This window comes from Diaphorina citri, unplaced genomic scaffold (genome assembly GCF_000475195.1).
Source record: "Diaphorina citri unplaced genomic scaffold, Diaci psyllid genome assembly version 1.1 scaffold529, whole genome shotgun sequence".
NCBI classification, from domain to species: domain Eukaryota; kingdom Metazoa; phylum Arthropoda; class Insecta; order Hemiptera; family Psyllidae; genus Diaphorina; species Diaphorina citri.
Genome location: NW_007377963.1, coordinates 147,267 through 165,462, shown reverse-complemented (window position 1 = coordinate 165,462; position 18,196 = coordinate 147,267). Strand labels below are relative to the sequence as shown.

Here is an 18,196-nt window from a genome sequence, read left to right as displayed (position 1 = left end):
GATTCTTTTTCAAAGAGGGAACTATAACTGCTAAGGGCTTAAACATCAGGATAGGAGAAAGAGAAGGAAGACAGGATAGGAGAAAGACAGCTCCAAGAACGAACCTTATTTGTTTAGGATAAAATCAGTTCCGAGCGGGAACTCCGACTCCGAACGTAAGTAGACACGCTACCCTCCAAACTAACTAGGATGGCACAAATAAAACTTATTGAGGGTGTAAGCACATGCCTGGGTCAGAATCGAACCCACGCTCTTCTGTTTACCAAGCCTGAAGTCACCGCGGGGATTTTCTTCTTCATAGGAAAGATGATTACTGATTATCATGACAGAGTTTGTGAACAATACTAGCGTGACGTCAGCCAACAGGTTTATATTGAAATGGACGCCGGAGATGTGATGTGATGACCTTTATTTATTCCTATTAGAGTTTCATATGGAAATGTTTTAGCATGATAATGACTGCGTGATGGTAAATAATTCACTTTCCATCCTTTGATACAATACCACAGATCCTAGATCTCTAACGATCTTGTCTTGTGTAGGATTCAATGCTAGATGAATTCACTTGCCTCTCTTTTCTTTTCAGTTCCATATCACAACAGTTTCCTCTTTATAAATAATCTCTGTTTCCTTTGTTCTTATTCTTCGCTTGAGTTTTTCCATAGTTGCGACTTTGAATGTTTAAATTTGTCTGATTATAACAAAAATAAAAGTAGGTACCTAATAAAACAATTTGCACAATCCGAATGATTTAAGTAATCTTAATAAATAAGTTATGTTTTCATAGAGAATATGGAGATTCTCTTGTTCTTGTTTCGAGCTTAGATCACCGATATCACCGATAAGCGATAAGGTGATTGATTTAAAAGATCAAAGGCAAAATACATCTGTCATAAACTGCCATTGAATAGGTAGGTACAAATTGATATTTGAACAAGATGTTTCATAACCTACACTTAATATGTTGTTATGAATTATGTTATTTAACAGGGAATAAATTTCATGCATAAATACGAATGCACTCGATTTTTTTGCACCCCAAGTATGAAGAAGATCAAGCTCTGAAAAACCAAACTAATTTTAAAATGGAAATACGAGAGGTACTCGCCATCATGCCATTGTCTTCAATCTGAACTTATTCTATCCCAGAGCAGACAGTGAGAAAAATTTAAACTTTCGAGGTCTTCTTCTTTGAAACTTTTGTAGGTTGGCATCTGAAATCTCATCTGAATTTGATCTAAACGAAGTCCTTGAATCAATTTGAAGAATAATCAATAAACCTGACCTGAGGGCATAGCATCTTCATCGCAACAGCACAAGGTAATACAGCAATCAGCAATAGGTTAGTAGTTTAGTGCAGTTAGCTGTTTAATAGGTATCTTGGGTTAAGTAAGAGTTGTATTAAGTATGAGTTGGTATGCTGGTATACATACAAGTATGTAGATTGTAGCCTAGTGCGTAATTATGTTGGTTTAGTACGCACGAAGCCCGATTTTAATTTTCGGTAGGTTGTAGATTTTTTTTTACTAATGAGAAAAAAAACTAAATTTTTAACTTTCCAGGTAGGTATCTCTATAGGTACCGATTAATATCCTAGGTAAATATTAATATTACTTATATGACTCTCATGAGTCAATAGGTACCTAATAGATGAGTAGGTATCTAATCTTCTTCCTTAAGAAATTAGATATACCATAATATATTACCTATGTCTATTACAAATTATTATTAAAAAAAATCAGTCCGGAAATTCCATCTCCCGAAGGGCCGGGGCCGCAATAGATCAGTTGCGCTTACTTGTGTGATATTTCAAAGTCATAGAGCAGGAAAACAATAGATCAGTTGCGCTTACTTGTGTGATGTTTCAAAGTCATAGAGCAGGAAAAATGAGGACCAACGGAATTTTTCTTTTTCTTCTACGACTTCTAGATTCCGAGATAAATCGATTTAAATAATACCGGTAAATCGTAAAGTTTGACGTCACGGCATATGCTCCCGTAGGCGATGACGTCACGATTTAAAAAATACCGGTAAATCGTGAAGTTTGACGTCACGGCATACGCTCCCGTAGGCGATGACGTCATCATTCATGGCTTCGTTTGTTTGTGCGCAAGCGTTTCTGCGCATTTTGACGTTAAGTCTGACGTCACAACTCTTTGAACTTTTTAATCAGAACGGCAATTAAAAAAATGAATTTTCGACCTTTTAAAGTTACTTTCTCGGAGTTTTGACTTCAGATTTGGATTTTTCACAACTTTTTACGTAGGAATCGACCTTTTATTCATAATTTTTACCCAACTGCAACTGCTCCATTTGTTTCAACTTAGCTAAACAGATTTTCGAGTACATTGTGATTTACTTTCCTTATCCTATAGGAAAGAAAGTAATGCATTTTTAATTCAAATTTAAATCAACTGATTGCTCAATCTAACGGATTTTAGGTTTAAACTCCCATTGTGGTTCCGGCCATCAGAGGTATTATTGTCTGCTAATACTCCTTCACATAAGTCTCACCAATGACCTATTACTTCAGTATTCAAATTTCTGTTTGCACCTATACAGACACCCGTGGCAATATATTCAATACTAATCCTATATATCGGTACCTATACCAAGTATGTACCTAGATTGGTACCTAGGGTAAGTGTACCAGTTAATGGGCCATGCAATAAACTTACTTGTTATTGGTCCCTTAGTGAGTCCACCCCCTACGGTCTGTACGGTACAAACATTTTCAAGGTCCAACAAAAGATAATATTATACTCCTAAAGGCCCGTCCCCACTTGTGAGTTTTATATCATCCCCCCCTTTCCAAATGTCATTGCAGGCGATGTAATATAATCATTGAGAGTGTTTCCACTACACACGACACAACTTTTTTCCGAACAACAAGTGGGAACGTGCCATAAGAAAATTTCTTTTGATACCCTTGGATCTTGCAAATGTTTTTGCATTACAGACTCAGGCTGGTCTCACACTGCACGTGTAGACGGGTCAAATGGGGATGGACTCACTAAAGGGCCAAAAACTAGCACGTTTTTTTACAGGGGCCAATAACTGGTACAGCTGGTACACTTACCCTATAGTAAAGTTCGGATCTGAGCTGGTACTTCCGGCTTACCCTGCATAGTTTGACGATATTTCTCTTGCTTGCTATTCCTCTTATTCTTCTTCAGATAAACTTTTACTTAAGGTTAAATAACTTCAACCTTTTCAAATAGGTACTCCCTCATCACTCACATCTCTGATAGAACATAGCTGGTAAGTTCTACTATTGATTTCTCACTGAACGAAGCGAGGTCTATGTTGTTGCGTGCCTTTCTGGTCATCAGTTATTATTAGTATTATTATTATTATTATTATTATTATTAGAGGTTTGATAGAGGGAAATGTAACTGCCAAGGTCTTGTCGTCCCGAAATCGAAGAGAGAAGGAAGATAGGATAGGAGAAAGCCAGCCGTTCCGAGAACGAACCTTATCCGTTTGGGATAAAATCCGCCCCGGGTGGGAATCGAACCCTCGACCTAGCGCTTGAAAGGCAGGCGGCCCTATGTCGTTGAATGTCTCTTCCATAGTGTCTCCCATCAGATGAAAGAAGGCACAATACTTCCCACTTAGGCGCTATGTAAATAAACTAGAAAGTAATCTGTTGAACTTACAATCCACATGCAAGTGCACTTTTATGTTTTATTAACTTTTTTCTCACTGGTTTGAAGTTAAACCGGGAACTTCCTGCATGGCAAATGCGTTAGGTACCACTGGGCTAACCTGCTGTTAGCATCCTGAAAACTAACCGAAACCCAAATATGGTGCGAATCGAAACCCACTGTGCGTAATAATTCCAATAATCATTCAACCAAACACTAGACCGACCCGTCCTGTCATTGCTTAGAGTCCCGTAGGCAACCCGGGACCCCTTCTGTGGCATTATAATTTGAGTTATTACCACTCCAAGTGATTATTCTGTTTTACATAATATATGAAGATTATCGTATGTACGAACTGAATGGACGATAAATTATCGTACGATTTGCAGACAAATTCAAATGCAGTTATCAATTTTTTTCCTTGCATGATGTAATAATTATGTATGCATTTGACTGCCTAGTTTGATTTTGCTGACATGTCTATTAACATTGATGAATCTATGACAACCTCAGGCAAGATAAAATAAAGTCATTGTGAGAATTATAGCTCAATCACCAAATCTTTGCATGAATAATATTAAATTTCTGGGAAAGAAATGTGAGAGGACGTTTGGCATCTTCACCAATTTCAATATCTGCGATCTTGTAAATTGTGACCAAATAACAAGTCTCATAGTCTCATCTTTCATCTGCCTAGGCCTCTAGTCTCCTACAACGTGACGTGACATACAGTTCCTACCTTACTATTCCTACCTACTGAGTACTTTTCTTAGTTCTTAATATGTGTAGTTAGAATTTCTGAAGGAATGACTTTAGTTCTCGATTTTAACTTGACGATTTTTCGTTTACGAGTATTTTTTACTTGTTTGTTTTACTATAAACAAACAATCAATCAGTCCAATTTTGATGAAATTTTGAGAAAATGTTTCACACAAAAATTAAATTTTAGGTCCGACTTGACTTACGCCGTGCTCTCTTTACTTACCTTATTTCAGAGTGAGTTTTACAGTTCACTGGAGTCTAGAATCAAAGGCTTGATAAATCCCAAAATGTTATGAGAAACTTTTCTGCGTGTCTTAAACATTTCTGTTAAGGTTTCATTAAAATGGCACAAACCGTTCGTTAGCTAACACAAACAAAAAGTCCGTTTAATTATGACAGTCATCCATACATTATGTCAGTCACCGTATTTATCTTGAATGATTTACCATGTATAAGAGGGGGCATCGCCCCAAGAGAAAGATGAGCACTAACTGAATATAATTATTTAGTACGAGGTACCTACAAATCATCTGAAACATTTATTGGCACCTAAAATTTTACATCACACATAGGTAATAAAATATGTAAACAGAATATTTAAAGACTGAAATGCCACAACAAGTGCTTCGTGTCTCTTCCCACAAGACCTTAAATGTCAGGCATATTTCTGAATCGAAGTTATTAGCATGTTAAACACAAGTCCCCCCTCATTGACAATAAATGCTCATCTTCCCATCATCAACAAAGTATTTGTTACAAAATACCTACTGAACTTGAAATCAATATACAAACTGGAATACGTATTGACAAAATATCAAGATGCTCCCTAGAAATGTGATACTTTGTCGAGTCAACTAACCCAATAAACTAAAAACAAAAACCTGTCCTTTTCAAGGTAAATATTCGACCGAAAATGTCAAGTTTTACAAAAAAAAGCTCCTAATTGGTCTGTGTAAGAATGAAATTGTTGAAAGAAGAAGATCTTGCTTAGGTCTCGGTTTATGCTAAGTAATAAAAAAGTGAAGGTGGTACATTTACCTTTATACCCACCTATAGGGTAATGAGAACAGCTTTAGAAGATATGTTCTAACTGCTCTTGTTATGTTAAACATTATTAGGACTTAACTTCACCTTGCATTTCTGTTACGTCTTGGTAAATATTCTATGTATTTGCAAGGGTGAACTGCTTGTGCATTTGGCGTCTCCACTAATTCAAATATCATATTAGAGGTGGGATTGTTGGAAATCAAGGCAATAGATTCCAGAGAAATGCGAGTGTGAATTTGACATCTCCACTAATCTCTCTCTCTCTCTCTCTTCCGCTTCCCAAATCATCATTGTTGCGAAATTTTTGTTATTTTGACACATCCACTAAAAACATTCAAACATCTCTTTCTCATATTCTTTATTTAAGTTGTTCTTCATATTCTCATATTCTTCAACATAGAAGTTGAAAACTTGGTTATTTCAGCACATCCACCAAAACTCTATTAATTTCCTTTCTCTGATGAACTTTCTCTGAACCCTGTAGAATATTCATAACCAAAAAACTGGCCAGTTACAAAATCGCATACATCATTGGACGCATCCTCCACATATAAACATGAGGGCAGGTATCATCTTCATATATTGAGGAGTTTAGGTCACTATCACCGAGATTTGAGCCACACACATGCCAATTATATAACTTTTTTATACATAGACATATAACGTATGGCTGATTTGTTTTTAATGTTAACACTCTTTAGCGGATAAATATTTAAATGTTTCTCCCATCGATAATATCTAGTAAAAAAAAACTAGTGAATCTTTATTAGCGGAATATCTGCCAGAAAAAACACCTATAGACTAGTTAAGTAGAACTACTGCTGAGTAGATATACAGAAAGGGCACAACCTAATATTCTGCTAATAACATTATAAACGTCAAATCTACCAATAAACAAATACATAATCATTTATGTATGTGTGTTGAGGAAAATTCAGTTATCCAATTGTCACCCACCAATTATTTATCAGATATAGGTACCTAATACTTACCTACCTACAGAAGCTTATAGATGGTGAAAATTTGATGAAAATATAGATCCACAGCCTGCCAGCCTAGTTAGCTTGGAGAGTAGCACGTCTGCCTTGTATACGCTATGTCACCAGTTCGATTCCAGCTCCGGGGCGGATTTTATCCTAAACAGATAAGGTTCGTTCTCGGAACGGCTGGCTTTCTCCTATCCTGTCTTCTTTCTCTCTTCGTTTTCGGGACGATAAGACCTTAGCATTTACAGTTCCCTCTGTCAAACCTCTTGAGATCCGAAGACGAATCACTCCACCACTATAAGGTTAGTTCTATCCCTTTCATTTACCTAATGGAACAAGAAAAGTAGAAAAGAAGAAGAAGAAGAAGAAGAAGAAGAAGAAAAACACGGCGCGGCGTATCATGGTGGGAAAACTAACATGTGTGACTATGTGAACCTGTTTAATTACATAAATACACTACTGTAATGTAATTACCAACGAGCACAAAGCTAAGACGAATAGGTACATCACTCTTTACATTCTACTGTTTTTAATTTGTGAGTATTCAGTCTTGAGTTTCGTAACCATTTAATTAATCATGTTATAATGTAGCTTTGTGTTGGAACACTGACCTTTAATTAACTACTAGTGTTTAGTAATGCATAATAAATGTACATACTCATGGATTAGGCTGGACAGAGCACCTTGGTCAAACAGTTCAATCAACGAAGATTTCAGATCCATAACACCTATCAGTCATTGCTAGGACCACAGAGATTAGACAGTTTAACTCTTAAATTAAGCAATCTGATTTGTTGATTCAAAACTTTTAAGCCAATCAGCTTAATTGTTGAAAATATTGAAATATTCTTTATTTCGCCCTCCTGTTTACTAGGCGAGCATCTTGACCACTTCACCACAGAAGTAGAAAACACCGTTTGTCTCATCATTTCTCGGTTATTTTATGCCAAGTTATATCCGTTGGTAATGTGACGTTACGGTCTCAGTACAGAACAGTACCTATATCAACAATCTCGATCATAAAATTCATAAATCATCTAAGTCAGAGGTTGGCTTTTTTTACAGGGGCCAATAACTGGTACAGCTGGTACACTTACCCTATAGTAAAGTTCGGATCTGAGCTGGTACTTCCGGCTTACCCTTTGACGATAAAGAACAAAAAAATGGGCATTTTTTTTTTTTTTTTTTTTTTTTTTTTTTTTTTTTTTCATTGACACAAACAAAGTTTAATTTATAAAACTTTAATTTAAAACAAAAGTACAAAAGACCGAGTCCAATACCGATACACCGATAGGAATAATTATTTATTATACCTACTTGGTTATATTTATATGATGTAGGTACTTATAGGTATAAATAGGAATATGGTATTGTTATCTAAATAAGGGCGGAGGAGAGGTAGCAATATTGAAGGTGAAAAAAAGAAGTACCTAATCAAAAACAGGGTTTTGAGAAAAACAGCGACGTTTTGGGACGTAAATTTGGCAATTTTATTAATTTACTTACAAAAATCAAATCAAACTAGGTAGGTACCTATTTTAATGACTGAATGCTGAATGTGACCAAGGGAAAAGAATATTAGGTAGTTACTCGATACAATTAACCAGTAGGTATTATAAAGCTGCAGATCGACGGCCTTCAACTACGTGTGGACACAGCTTGAGAGTGACTGCGAGAAGGTATTGGAGTAAACTTTACCGAACTCATTTACTCGTTATGATCATGAAATCCATGAGAAATTCTCTCTGAAAATGATCTAAGAATCTTCTTTCTATCCCTGAACATTGCCATTCTGAGTTTCTTACCTATATTGATAGCTCTAGAATCTATACGTTCGCTACCTATAGCAAGATTCTTGGCTTTGCACTTATCAATATAAATATTAGATGCAGTAAATTTCAAGACAAGTGAATGTAGTCTACTTTAGTCTGGTATTCACCTTGAATATTACTTAGTTCATATCTTCTTGAATATCTTAACCCTTTTCAACGTAAGAGTCCGAGAGAAAATTATTTAGCTGTAATAATCCTGTATTGATTCCTTTGGCAAAGGAAGAGATAGCTTACACGTAAAAATTAGGTAGGTAGGTACCTATCTCTTTAGAGCAGTATGTGACATCCGCTTGAACAGGGTGAGCGTAGCATTCTGAATGATACTCAACATTTTCTTTTTTGGCCTTGTAAAATAGACATAGGGTATTCAAAAGCTTTCAAAGATCAATGGATCTCAATTTAGTGACAAATCCCCTTTTAGAAGATATAGGTAGGTACATTATTGGTCATAATCATAATATAATTTATAATAAATAATATAAAGAGAGAGATAAATTATTAGGGTAATTAATTTCCCAAACAAAAGATTTTCCAATGCGGTGTATTTCATCCCTTTCACAAGTCAGACGATATTGAGATCAAATTTATCACCACCCATTGTTCCAACTCATTTCATTTTTAAAATCAGATTAACCATCTGAAATAAAAGTCATCCTAATAAAGAGGAACGTGTAATGCAATATAAATCTACACGTAAAAAAAAGAGACAAGTAGATGTCCTTTATATAGATTTAAATGTCACTTCATTTGGGCTCCTAGCTCATCAATCTGAACTTAATCTATTGGTGCATCAACGAGAAGAAAACAATGTCCTTGAAAGTAAATCTATATTAAATTTCTGCTCGAACAACTTTTCATGCTGGAACATTGCTGAAGCATTTAGCAGGTAATAAAAACTACTCGCTCATCCTTCCCATCATGTTCTGAAACCATTCTAAACCGTCTCAAATTACTGACGTATATACATAAACTGTCCGTTTATATTATTTTTGCAGGATCACATTCCAACACAAACAAGGTTTATGCATCACAGATGACCATTCCTTAGGTAAGTTTTACATCCATCAAATACCTACCTAAGTATTCCTAGAATGAGGTGAAGCTATGCTGATATTCGGGAACTCTCTTGCCTTTAGGATTTTTTTTTAATTCGGTTTTTAGGTTCCTAACTAGGTACTCGTAATAATTAATTAATTAGATAATACTTGAAATTTTCAGAGACCTCTACTTCATTCTGCCCATGAATACAAACACCAAACATATTGATTACGAAACATAAGACCCATGTGATGACATTATTGCAATTTAATGACTACAAATAATAAATAATAATACCTACAGATGTGGTAACTTTAAAATTAAACCATAAGCTTATTACTTCTCTATCTAGTGTCTTCATAACCTTTTACTACGAACAGTTACAGGCACAATTTAAACTATTGTACCCATCTGTATTGTTATATTAAGGTTGAGTGTTTGTTTGGTTGGTAACCAATTTACTAATGATAGGGTCTCATCGCTTATCTCTTGAACATTGCTTTAACCAATACCGTTTTACCCTTTACCTTGTGTTATTTATAGGATAAGTATACGTTTCGTTAAAAATATAAGCTTCTTATAAATTTAAAATTTTCAGTTCTTCGTGTGCGATTGTGACTTAGCTATTCGATGAACTTAGCACAACATAACTAAAATCCGATGCCTTTCTTTTGGGCGACCGTATATTCTTTTCCGCGTGTTCAGATAGGGTCGGCGTTTTTCATCAGCCTCTCAATCAGCCCTAGCTAGGGTGATTGCCATGGGCTTACGTCTGGTTTTGGCTACAAAAATTTTACGAGTGCCCTTCGCACTCAACCTTCTCTATTTCTTTAGAAAGATGAATTTCAGGCTGGTATCCTCTCTGTTTAAAGTCCCCCGCCAGATGTTACCCCGTGTATTGATATAACAATTATTGCTCAGCTCTGGTAATGAAGAAACTCTTGGACCTGTCTTTAATAATTACCTATTTTACGTATACACATTGCAAACTATAAGCGAGAACGCAAGTATGTATTAGATCTGAAGCATTTAAAATAATATGCATAGGCGTTTAATCTGTAGCTAGACATTCTAGAATAATTCTAAAAATATGCTGAGGGACATTAGTCTGGCTGAGGGACTATAAACAGAGAGTAGATCAGCGTCTAGCTAGGGGACTATAAACAGGGAGAAGACTAGTCCAAATTTCCTCACGCTATATCAATAGCGAAGGTTGAGTGCGAAGGGCATCCCGCTCGGAAAATTTTGTTTAGGCAAAACCAGTTGGCCTCAAAGCGGTCACTCTAAAGCTGATTGAGAGGCCGAAGTAGGTACGTAATACGTATGTATTATTATTATTCTTCTCTCTCGTTACAAATTTCGGAAGATAAATAGCATAATTACTTACGTATTCAAAATTCAAATAACTATTCAAACCAAATTTCCATGCCCACCTAATATGATTCAGTATTGCAAACATCGAGCTCTATGATCATTTTATCAGAAGGTACCTATATGAGTATCTAACGATCTAATTGGATATCTATTGTAATTTCTGAATATGGTTAAATGTTGAATCATTGATGAATGAGAGTTAGGAGGAGGATTATCTGGTATTTGGTAAGCAATAAATTATTTAGAAATACGCGATGAGATAATCGTTAATCGTTATTTATCAATTTTACCAAGCAACCTCTGTGCCCGAGTGGATATCACACTAGGCTTACTGGCGTGAGAGGTCCCGGGTTCGATTTCCGGCCGGGTCGAAGTTTATTCGAGTATGTACTAAAATTAAAAGAGATTGATAATTAATTTGATACCCTATAATGGCCTCTTGCACCCATTACTCCTGCCTCTGTGTTGTAGTGGTAAAGACACTCGCCTGATAAGAAGGAGAGTGTGGGTTCAATCCCAACTGAGAAATACATTTCATAATTTTTGTCCTCTTGACTTAAATCTCCTTTACACCCACCTCCAACCCCCTCAAAATAAATAAATCCCTTCTCTGAAAACTTCCCTTGTTTAGAATGGGTTCGGTCCGTAGGTAATTGTAATCCTATGGGCTTTATTGCAGGTATTGTATTACATTATAAGTTATAAGGCAAGAAATGTATTTCAATCCGCAGTCTCTACTGTAGATCTTGAAACTCAATTCAGTAAATTCTTCTCTTTGATCTGAGCAAATTGTACAGCAACATGCAGTATCCGAACCTCTTCAGAACCGCTGGGTAACTCGTTGTTTTGATGGGCTTATTAAAAGATCATCATTAAAAGGATTATTAGAATAACTAAGCACTAAGGTCAAAAACAGAGTAGGGGAGAGAAAAACGCATAGAGCTTTTTGCTCCAAGTTCTATGCGGTGTGAAGCCGTCACTCCCCTCTACCTGCTCGATGCTCTATGTCTCCACTCCACTCTGTTTTTAGCCTAAGCAGGTATAGGTAAGTAAAAAATATTTATTCATTTCCAACTGACAACTCTCGTTGTTCGCCTGCAGATACAGTACTTTCAGAAGCTAGCATAGGTACCCACCTGTTACTCCTACTTTTCTGTTTTCTTGTCAATTTTGATTGGCTGATTGAAAATTTATGAAATTCATCAATGAAATTTTAAAAATTGTGAACGAAGTTTATGAAATTTGTCAACGAAGTTTATTCTAGACTAGAACATCATAGCTGAAAGTTGAGTTTGAAGTAGAGAGGACTGAATCGCTTGTACTATCACCACCATTGCATAATAGACGTTGGATGTTACAGACGCCTATGATTATACCTGTGGATTATTCAAATTCAAATTGAGGGTGTCGTGGATTCTTCTTTATACAGGGCTCTACAAAATCAAGATTTTTGGGGCTCTAGAAAATCAGAGCAAGGTTTTTGGGTTTCTCCTTTTCCGGTAGTTCGCCCTGTTTAGGTGTAGATAGTATGGGTTGTGTCAGGAACCGTCTACACTGCCTCGACAACATAGATTCATCCCGTCGATCGAACAACGATGACAAATTTTCTATTTGACATAGAAAATGGTCCTCTTTTTGTAGACTTCCTCCTTTTTCAGGTCGAAGAAATGTTACGCTGAAATTAGTGGTTCTTGTTTGAGCTGTTCGGTCTCTCAAACGAGTTGTAAACAGGTAAACGCGTTTCTTTCCCATCTTCACCTGGTGTGTTAAGTAAGAAGTTACCTTTCTAAAAGGTCCAAGCCAGTTGTCATAAAGCTCATTAGGTAGGTACTCGTTAGTACTTTCGATATGCAAAAGTTGCCTAATTCACACGAGAAGAAATGAGAGGGAAGGTACTATAAAGGTGATCCACATCATGCAATTAACCTCATACCTACGTAACAAATTTTAAAAGGATTATCTTCCAATATACGAGTAGAACTACTAATTAATTTAAATTTCATGATGATGATTACCTATATGTAGTTAATACTTGAAAGTATTCGGTCAAAAGTATAGTTAGAGTGTCTTGGCAAGTTTAAGTGGGCGTGTAGGTAACATTGCAATGTTTCGGGGTTTAACATCAACTTTGAATGGATATGGACACATTTGATTAATTAATCTCTTAAGACGAGCTCCGTCCGTACGAATGGACTTTAGAGGTTTGATGCCATGTGCGGTCAAAAAATTATATATGATTTTTATCATACTTCTTGCTGAAAAGCTAGAAATAAGTAACTACCATGTACTGATGTGCCCATAGTGATGTGCCTAGCACAAAGATAACACTTAGATACCTACTTGCTTCTGCAACACATAAAATCTACCTAGATATAACATTATAATATTACCTAGTTAATAGGTACCTCGATTTCATATGCTAACTTTCAGATCTTAGCAAATAAGGTGAAATCTTCTCAACAATCCTTTATGCTTTTTAGAATATCGATGGTATTATGGGTCACAACCAAGACTATTTTGAGTTCAAAAAGCAGAGATTTTTTGAATACATTCTGACCCTATTCAGGTCAAATCTTGAATAAGAACCTTATAAACTTTAAGGTAGGTATCATTTTAATTTTTTGACGTTCCAAGTAATTTTATAGGAACGTACGAGTATATTTCACACGAGATAAGGATCTGATTTGTTTGCTAAGTAATTGTTGAGATAATTTATATAATCATAGAGGATTGGGAGGGAAAAAAAGATGCTATTCAGTAGAGCATTGGTTCCCAACCTGGGGGTATTTACCCCCCGAGGGGTAAAATACACTTTTTCGAGGGGTAAAAAGAACTAAGTGCTAAGTGGAAAAAAAAAATATACAAATCGGTATAAAACCTCTGAGATGTGCACTATGTGCTTTTGTTCTACTTATCTACTTATTGAAAATATGTTAAATTCAATAAATAAATTAAAAAAATAATAATAATAAACCTACTGACCAACTGGGTACAATTTCAATATGTACTTGTTCTTTCCCTATCTATAGCTATTTCTATGCTTTACTTTTTTTAGGGGGGGGGGTAATGGCTAAATTTGAGCTTAAAAAGGGGTATTTGTCTAAAAAAGGTTGGGAACCACTGCAGTAGAGCTATGTGTGGATTTCATGATTTATGGCTTAATTTTCTGTTTTTCTTAGGGCCATTCATCAATCCTGTCATTGCTCTTTTATACATACTGAGCGAAGTGTATTCAGTATTTACTTGAGTACCTATATCGAATTACCCTTACTATCAGAGATTTAGTTGTTTGGTCTAAATATTCTAAATCTTCGGAAAATCTGTACAAGAAAATTGTTTATACATTTCACAGGCGAAATAAAGGACATGATAATTAAATTTATTATATTGAAATTTGGCATTCGAATACCTATTTGGAAACAAAAGAATTCAAAGAGAAAGAAAAAAATAATAATGCTAATCTGAACCCCTATTAAAAATTATAAAGATCGAAAAATTCATACGTACCTACTTGACATAATTATAAATACAGTTCCTGTACTCATGGATAATAGGAACATAATCGTAAAAAACTATGAAATACATAATATAGAGATGTTCCAATGTTTTGTTAAAGTTCAGACTGAATCGTTAACATATTCTACGTACTCCTTGGTTATTAATGGTTTAACATAACCCTGTCTTTACAACATAATCGTAAAAAACTATGAAATACATAATATAGAGATGTTCCAATGTTTTGTTAAAGTTCAGACTGAATCGTTAACATATTCTATGTACTCCTTGGTTATTAATGGTTTAACATAACCCTGTCTTTATACCTACCCGTGTAATAGGTGATGAAATACTAGGAAAGGTCAATTTTGAACTTTTTTCCGGGTTTGATTCCCGGCGGTCCGGGTTAAATTAATCACCTAATCGTTAATCCCGACATTTGTGTTTAGCGGTACTTTACAATGCCAGATCGGTGAAATTCCTACTGATCCGTCCGATGTACCCAAATTTCTGGTATGTCTATTTTACTTAGGTATTTTAGCCAAATTTTTGGTATCTATTATACTTTTTATTTATTTATTTATTATATTTGGTCAAGTCTTTATCCACAGTAAGTATGCGAAATTCGAGCGGTTATAAATGTCAACTTTTTTGCCATTTGCTTAGGATGTCTATATTTCTCAATTCTATCTTCGTTTTAGATCAGTGGTTCCCAACTGGTGGTCCGCGGACCACTGGGTGGTCCGCGGGCAGGTTTCAGGTGGTCCACGAAGCCGTCCAATAATCTACTTATATATATCCTACTCCTGTAAATTTTCGATTTTCCGTTGAAGATGTGCCAGAAGACATCCAGAAGGAGCTGATTGAGCTTCAAAATGATACAAATTTAAAAATTATTTCTTATATCTATCCTGCGTTGAAACTTCAACTTCTTTCTGTCTCTGCCTTGTCTGTGTTCTGTTTGTATATTGGAGATATTTTGTCTCCATCTTCAAAATTGACGGATTCGGCCAAATACCATTTGAGAGTGCTCGGTTTGGGTTTATCATGAAGAATAGCACCATTAAACACGAAGGATTAAATCCTTAAACTCAAAGGATTAAAACATTAAACCTGAAGAATTAAATGCTGTGCTTGCGGAACGCACTAACCTATGATGTTCTTTTTTGGTTAATCAAAATATTTGGATGGCTAAGAAGCATATCGGAATTTCGGATTAACACTTAATTTGTACTTTTCGAGATTTAAGTAAAGTTTGGAAGAACTGTGCAATGGTACAGTCACTCCAAATTACCTACAAATACCAGATAGAATATTCTAACATTACCTGCCTCGGTGGTGTAGTGGTCAAGGCGCTCGCCTGGTAAACAGGAGGGCGTGGGTTCAATCCCAGCCGAGGTATGGAATACTTGTGTTTTATCTAGCGCCAGATATCTGAATAATGTTGGGGTTCGAACACAGGACCTTCTGTTAGGGATGTGAGGGGAAAAAAGTAATCTTCATAGTGGATTTTCTATGGTTTAACCTCTATATTTATGTGAAAGACTAATGAATCAGTTATGTTGGTATTTGTTACATTCTTTTCTGGTACATTCAGTTTTCTTTTCTGGTGTATTTGGTGCAATATTTGCATAGACGGGTGGGGGAGATTATTTTTTTTTCTTTTGTAATTATAAGAAAACAGTTGTGTTTACTCAACTCATTTTTACTCGGGTATCCCATTATACTTATTCAGTCTAGGGAAAACAAGTTAAGTAAAACCATGTAAAAAAAGAAAAAAGGCCAAGAGCAATAAATAAACTTTACTACGTGGAAAGGAGAAATTGTAATATTGTGGTAGTATTCTATAATTAAAAAAAGATTAAACTCAAAGGATTAAAACATTAAACCTGAAGAATTAAATGCTGTGCTTGCGGAACGCACTAACCTATGATGTTCTTTTTTGGTTAGTCAAAATATTTGGATGGCTAAGAAGCATATCGGAATTTCGGATTAACACTTAATTTGTACTTTTCGAGATTCAAGTAAAGTTTGGAAGAACTGTGCAATGGTATAGTCACTCCAAATTACCTACAAATACCAGATAGAATATATCAAGTGGTAACGAAAAATTCTAAATGTAGAGTTTGGTACGCTCTTTCCAGTATTGTAAAACGCATAAAATATTGAAAAAAAGGGGTTGGTTGGTTCCCTGAGCTTCTTAGTCATTCATTTTTAAATATTCACTCTCAGATATTGTTCCATTAGAAACAATATTTGTTAGTATACAGGGTGTATAATCCTTTTAAATACCACCCCAGATTAGTATCCAATGTTCCCAAACTGTTTAGTTTCCCACAACTCTCACTCTCATCAGATGTCTGACCATGACGTTTTGATTCTCTGTCTAAATTCAACGCAGCTCTGAATTCCTTCACTCTACTTCTATTTCTTTTTCAATGCCTTTATGTTACCTCTGAATTAAAAATTAAATTATATATATTCTATTTAAAGAAGAAAAAAAAAACTAAGTTAAGTAAATTAATATTTTTTATCATTAAAATTTAATTTTCTTTTGTGGGGAAAAAATAATAATATTTAATATTTTTTATCCATTAATAAATGTAATATAAAAAAATCATAAGGTTACTTTCTGAAGGAAAAGATAAGTAAAAATAACATTTCTATATTATTTTCGTTTAATTTAAGAGATCGAAGAAAAATATCAATTCACTTTCAATGTTCAAAATTCCCCGTTCTCTGATGTAACATACATATGTATAAGTTGTTTCAAATAATTCATAAACTAATAAATATTTCTCTACTTAAACTACCTACCACAAACTTTTGCCAAAATGTAGCACCATTTTTAGTTATGAAAGGAAGTAAAAGTACTTCTATTAAATGTAATTAAGTATTTAGCTAAGTCACTCTTGTTCACTCTCAAATTGTTTTCTTCTCTGAGTACAATGCAATATTATGTATGTGGTCCATTTGCTGTCACCTTGTAAATGTTGCCAACTGGAGAGGAATGTCCCTGCTCCTATTGTAAATCAAAAATTGGCATTTTTTGTTCTCAATATCATAATGAATCTTGAAAATTGGTTGGTAACACGTGGGCGTTTTTTCTCTTATGCAATGACAGAAATTGAAGCAAGCTTTGATGTGAATCACCACAGACGTTATAGCTCCTCATTACATGATCCATTGTGTTAGATTTCTAACACTGTACTTGAATTTGTTTTCGGTGGACAAATTCCAACCTTTTGTAAAATAAAATCTCAACCTAGATAAAATTGCTCTTGATAGCCCCTTTATTGTTACATTATTTCCGACTCTCTGCAAACCTTTTTTAAAAACATTTTCTCCTCAAAGGACTTGATTATTCATGAGTATAGGATTTTTTGTAATATAAATAACTTTAAGTTTTATTTATTCAATTTTAAATATAATAATTTTCTCCCATATATTGTATAAAAAAAATAACCGTAAGAAATAATTTTGTTTTCATAATATATTTTCCTCCAGTAAAATTAATTTACATTTTACATATTTCACAATCCTCAAAAAAGATCTTTTTAACCAGTTTTATTTATTTCACTTCACATACTCGTATTTATTTATTTTAGATTAATGATATCTGTGTAAGAAATTCCATTTTAGTGCAATAATATAGACAGACATACGTAACCCATGTTTCATACAACTGATGTGTTAATATCCCCGCCATAAAAAGCACTTACGGGAAGTACACACTTGTTGAAATAATTTAACTTGAACCAAATATTGAAAACTTATGTTTAAACCTACTCTGAATTTTAAAGTCAATTCAACTTTAAAATACGAAAGTGTAATATTTAAAATGTTCATGAATATATTCAAGACAAGTGAACTAAACAGTTGTAAAATATATTTTTATTATAATTTTGAATTAAAGTTATTTCTCTAATAAGTCTGATTACTTTGAAATAGGCGTAAAATATTTTGACTTGAAATAATTATTTCCTAAATTTAAAAAAAAAAAAAAAAATATTAT

General features: G+C 34.6%; 1 protein-coding gene across 1 annotated transcript in view; it reads left to right on the top strand.

The window, feature by feature from the left end:
* LOC103509779 (mucin-5AC) overlaps positions 1–18,196 on the top strand; it is a 67,777-nt gene that overhangs the window by 8,981 nt on the left and 40,600 nt on the right. Inside the window, exon 2 of the mRNA XM_008474411.3 lies at positions 9,270–9,322. The gene's annotated coding sequence lies outside the window, so the exon portion shown is untranslated. The remainder of the gene's footprint in view (positions 1–9,269; positions 9,323–18,196) is intronic.